Raw genomic sequence first — 6,000 nt, 5'->3', positions numbered from 1 at the left:
ATGTTATCTTTATGCTTAACTTAACCTTGAACCGTATTACCATAATAAAAAAAAGAGATTGTCGGTGCAAGGAGCACTAGATGATCGAACCTGAGTTTTGATATTGATAAAAGGTTTAAAGTTAAGTCTTATTGTTATATTGATGAGATTGAATGAGTGTGCAGGAAAGTCCTAAGTGAGCTTAGGTAAGATAAAAGTTTTAGTGAAAACTAGCCAGGTGGAAAGCCTTAGTTGTGGCTAGGCAAGAAAGTTCTGGTCTGAGGGACTAGGCAGAAGTCTTAACAGGTCGAGGATATCGGGTGAAAAATCCTATTGATTAAGGATAGTAGGTAAAATTCCTAGAGGTTGTGGACATCAGGCATAAGACTAGACAGGTCGGGGTTCAGAAGTCCAGAGAAAAGTCTTGAAGTTTCAGATGTTGAGTAATAGTCCAAACAGTTTGGAGGACTGGTTTAACATCAGGTAAATTCTCCTGAGAGGAGTAGGTGAGGACGCGCTCCCCATTGAGGAAATAGTAGGCGTTGGTTCGACCTAGGGTTTCATGGTAAATCCAAAAGTGATAGTCACAAGACTCTCAAATTAATTAGTTAATACTATTTTATATTGTGCTAACTCTATTTTATAGGGTATCTTTTGGTATTTGGACTAACATGCATTGCAGGAGCTGAAATACACAAGTTTACCTTGAGTGAACAGTGCTTGAGGTGCCTCAGAGCTGCTTGAAGGTACCTCAGAGTTGCGCGAAGGCACCCTGGATATGATGGAGGCGCCTTCACGCAGTAAACTTTGAAGATAAAGTTTACGCTGCGGAGATGCTCCCTGGAGTGCATGGAAGGCACCTTGAAGTGCATTGGAAGATCCTCGGAGCTCTTGGAAGGCGCTCTCAGGTGGATACAGGACTCAACCTGCAGAGGTTATCAAGGCCGAAGTGCATGGGATCAGATTCAAGGCTAGAGGAGCCTCGAATGGGATTGGAGGCGCCTCCAATGACCTATAAAAGAGGCTCTTGGCCAGCCACTTAAAAAGAACCAAAAAATTACTTCAAGCTACAACTTATACGCTCAAAAGCTTGCCGCGCTACTTTGACTTCCGACTACAACGTTGTGATGCTGCTCCAACAACTACATTCTAGACTAAATTTTCACACCATTGGTATAATTTACATTATGCAGAATTGTAATCATTGTTTTTATAAGTTATTTGTAATCATCGAATTATTAGTGAATTGGCCAACAAAAGCGATCATCGATCGCGAGCCTTGGAGTAAGAGTCGTTATAGGTTTCGAACCAAGTAAAACCAAAAAAGTATTAGCATTATTTTCTATTTCCGCTGCTTTTATTACTCTGAATATTTTTACGAAAAACATGAAAAGCCACGAGCGCTATTCACCCCTCCTCTAGTGCTTTCGATCCTACCATTACCGCACATTTATGATATATGACACATCCTTTTTCGAGATGCGGGTAGGGTAGTGGAGGATATTGACAGTAAAATAAAGTTAGTCCGAGCATGGCATCTGATCGGAAATCGAAGGAGAGCCTAAGACACAAAGGTCTAGTCAGTCAGACTTATAACTTCCTCCAACTAGATTTGAAGGAGAGGCTTATGATACGTTGTTGAGATTTAATTAAAGTCCCACATTGGAAAGATTTGAGAAAGATTATAGGTTTAAAAGGATGTAGGATATATCCATTGGCATGCAACCTTTTGGGGAGAGCCCAAGAGCAAAGCAATTAGGGCTTAGGCCCAAAGTGGACAATATCATGCCATTATGGAGATATGTGAACATCCTTTGGGCACAACTAATGGTATCAGATCCATATTCCATACTAGATGCCATGTGAGGTGGCCTTGAACGAAGTTGAGGGTAGGATCAGGTAGGTCAGGTTGATTGGATGCTTGCGGGAAGGCCCCAAAATAGATCAGGGTGACCGGATACTCGTGGGGAGGCTCGGGGCAGGTAAGGATGACTGGATACTTGTGGGGAGGCCTGAAGCAGGTCAGGGTGACCGAATACTTACAGGGAGGTGAGTAGGTAAGGGTGGCTTGATGCTCGCAGGGAAGCCCCGAAGCAGGTCAGGGTGACCGGATACTCGCGGGGAGGCTCGGAACATGTCAAGATGACCAGATGCTTCTGGGAAGACCCTGAAGCAGGTTAAAGTGACCGTATACTTGCGGGGAGGTCCGGAGTAAGTCATGATGACTGAATTCTTGCAGGGAGACCTGGAGCAGTTCAGGGTGACCGGATACTTGCAGGGAGGTGAGTAGGTAAGGATGACTATATGCTTACGAGGAGGCCTAAAGCAGGTCAGGGTGATCGAATGCGGATGCTTACAGGGAGGACCAGAGCAGGTCAGGGTGACCGAATGCGGATGCTTACGGGGAGGCCCAGAGCAGGTCAAGAGTGACTGAATGCTCATGAGGAGGCCCGATGTAGGATCGGAAAGAACGCTAGAGGGGGGGGGGGGTGAATAGCGATTGTCGAAAAATTCAAATTTAAACGAAGTTTCGCAGCAGAAAACGAAAGAAATAAACAACGCTAACACAAGTTGGTTTACTTGGTTCGGAGTCTTCGTCGACTCCTACTCCAAGGCCCACACTCGTTGAGTACTTTCGTTAGACAATCCACTAATAGTTCACAAAATGTGTTATAAGATAAGTACAGGAGCAAAAAACAAGGTTACCAATAACAAGGAAAATATGAAAATCTGAGTCATCGGTTGTCGGAGGAGCTTCACAGTGTTGTAGGAGCTTTTTTGGAGCACCGAGCAAGAAGGAAACTTGTCACAATTGTTGTTCTGAAGTCTAAGTCGAAGGCCTTTAAATAGGTTCATTCTGGGTGTCTGGAACCCCTCCGGGCGCTTGGACCACGTGACTTGACCAATCGACACGCTCCACGTTAACTTGTGGATGATTTTTTAGTTTCGGGCGCTTGGATCGAGTTCGGACGCCCGGATCACTTGGGCGCCCTCAGCACCGACTGGGCGAGCCTGCTCCAGGCACCTGGATCCTTTTCTCCAGTATCTTCCACCTGTAAGAAAAGGTTAGTCCAGACAATCGAAAAATATATTTTACATTGCAAAATAGAATTAGCACAACATAATAAAATGTGAGTATTAATTAGATCCTATCTCCATGAGATCAGGACCTAGTCAAGATCTCAATTTAGGTTTTCCAAATGAACTTAAGTTGGATCGATGCCTATAGTTCCCTCAATGGGGAACGTGTCCTCACTGGATCTCTTCTCCAGTTGCTTACCTTTACCTACCACTTGCAGTCACTTGACTTGCCTCTGACCCACTAGGTCTTCCCGCCAATTGTCAGGTTCGCAGACCTAACTAGACTTCGGCTAGTTGTCAGGTTCCACGGACCCAACTAGACTTCCCACCAGATATCAAACCCCACGGACCTATCTGAACTTTGCACCAGCTATCGGGCCCTGCGGACCTAGCTGGATTTTAGCCTAGTGTCAGGTTCCTCAGACCAGTCAACTCCTGCACACTTGGTAAAGTAGTTAGATAAACAACACATCTAACTTTAGCCTATTTGTCATACATCATAACCAGATTATTAGTGCAACCTACACCAACAATCTCCCCTTTTTTAATGTAATGATAACCCAGGTTAAAGTTAGAAAAAAATATAATAAAGTAATAAAGCAGACAAAGCAGCATTAAGCATGAAATTTTAAAATGGGTTGATTTTTTCTAATCTAACTCACTATCCTCCCCCTTTGGCATACATCAAACAAGATAAATGCATAGGGCATAAAATAAAGATTTAGCAAAGAGGATTTTTGCAACCTTAGTTTTTCAAACAAGGTTTCAAATAATGATGTCAAGTACTTTAAATAGTTCTGAAAACCAATGTTTGAAAACCTAACAACTTCTAATAGAAAGTGCTTATCTTTTGAAAGAAAAATTTTGGAAGTAATGTTTTAAAAAAACTTTACTCAAATAAGTTCAAAGAATGCAAATGTTTTTCAAGAGAGTTTTAAAAAAAAAGTATTAAAAACATGTTTGGATGCATAATTTAATAAGAGGTTTGCAAAGGAAAAGTTAAAGTAGTTTTCAAAAAAACTTTCTAAGTTATCCATTTTCAAAGTAATTTTATAATTTTTTAAAAGTTTAGTCTTTTTAGATTTTTAAATTTTGAAAATTTGCAAAAATTTTGAAAAACATTTTCAAAGAGAAGCAAATTAGTTTTGAAACATTTCATATTTTTCAAACAAGATTTAACAAAGCATGTTATAAGGATTATTATATATTTTTAGGCAAATTTTAGAAGAGTATTTTTTAAATCAATGTTTCAAATAAATTCAACAAATTAATTTTGAAAATATTGTCAAAATATATTTTAGAATAAAGCGAAAATATTTTTTAAAATAATGTTAAAAAAATATTTTCTAAGAAAGATTTTCAATTTAAGTTTGAAAAGAAATTCAAGGTAATTTTACAGAAAAGATTTAAGAAAGATTTTCAAAGTGAAAGAAAATTTTTTTAAAAAAAATGATTTAATTTTTCAAAAACTTTCTTAAAGAAAATAATTTTTTGTATGGTGTACTTTTTTTATTTTTTTTAAAAAAATTTCACATCAATGTTTCAACATATTTCCAAAATAATTGAACTCTTTCTCTCTCTTAAGTTAACACTCCCCTTTAATTGTACTAGGGTTGGACAACTTAAATTGAAACATTTTCAAGGCTCTTGCTCCCCCTTAACCTACACCTTTTAGTTGTCTTTGTTAGCAATAAGGATTTCTATCTTAGTGCTTAGGAAATTTACTATTCGTAACACAAATATTCATCAAATATATCATTTACACCTTTATGATTGTTCACTTAAGTTTGATTAGTCATTAATAAAAAAAATAACCATAGATTTAGGTGTATTAAGTTAAAATTAAATTTTAGGTTAAATAAAATAATTTGTTATTAATTCAATAATAGTTAATCATTATCAATGATTTATTGATTAACTTTTACTTGACTCAATTCAATAATTTAATACTTATTTGAATAAAACAACTTACATTTCATATTAACTGATTGAGTTATTTGACTAATGAATGAAAATATTAGTTTTAATTTTAAGTTTTGATTAGGTTTAACTTAAACAAATTATTAATTAAAGTTAAGTTAGGATTAACTAAGTTGTAAGTTTGAATTAATTCAGAGTTAAATTTGTTAAAGTTAGCAAACAAGTTAAGGTTCAATTTGAGTCAATATTTAATTAATATAAATTATGGTTTAATTAAAGTAAAGTTAAGATTTTTTATTAACGTTGAAATTAAAGTTGATTAAGTTAAATTAAGGTTAAGCATTAATTAACTTGTAAATTCAAATTTGATTTAAAGTGTATTAGGGTAAAGTTAATGTATTAATTTGATCTGATTCGGGTACTAATCAAGTAAGCTAAATCTTAAATAAGGTTAGATTAAACAATTAAATTTTAATTATTTACTTATTAATTGCTTAATTGAGTTTAAAGTTTAAGTTAATTGAATTTTGATCATTTGTTAATAAAGTTTTTTAAGTTTTAAGTTAAGTGTTTTCATTTTTTAAATTTTTTTTAAAAGAATTTTTAAGGGATTTTTAAAAGAATTTTATAAAGGATTTTTAAAAGGATTTTGAAAATAAATTTTAAAAGAATTTTTAAAATAATTTTTTAAAAGGATTTTTAAAAGAATTTTTTAAAATAATTTTTAAAGGATTTTTAAAATAATTTTTAAAAGGATTTTGGAAATAATTTTTAAAGAATTTTGAAAATAATTTTTTAAAGGATTTTTAAAAGAATTTTTTAATGGATTTTTTTTAAAATAAATTTTAAAGGATTTTTAAAAGAATTTGTAAAATATTTTTTAAATAATTTTTAAAAGGATTATAAAAGAATTTATAAAAATAAATTTTAAAGGATTTTTAAAATAATTTTAAAAATAATTTTTAAAATAATTTTTAAAGGATTTTTAAAAGATTTTTTAAAATAATTTTTAAAAGTATT

Source organism: Zingiber officinale, chromosome 2B, assembly GCF_018446385.1.
Source record: "Zingiber officinale cultivar Zhangliang chromosome 2B, Zo_v1.1, whole genome shotgun sequence".
NCBI lineage: Eukaryota > Viridiplantae > Streptophyta > Magnoliopsida > Zingiberales > Zingiberaceae > Zingiber > Zingiber officinale.
The sequence above is the reverse complement of the archived record's forward strand: the minus strand, read 5'-3'. Positions refer to the sequence as shown.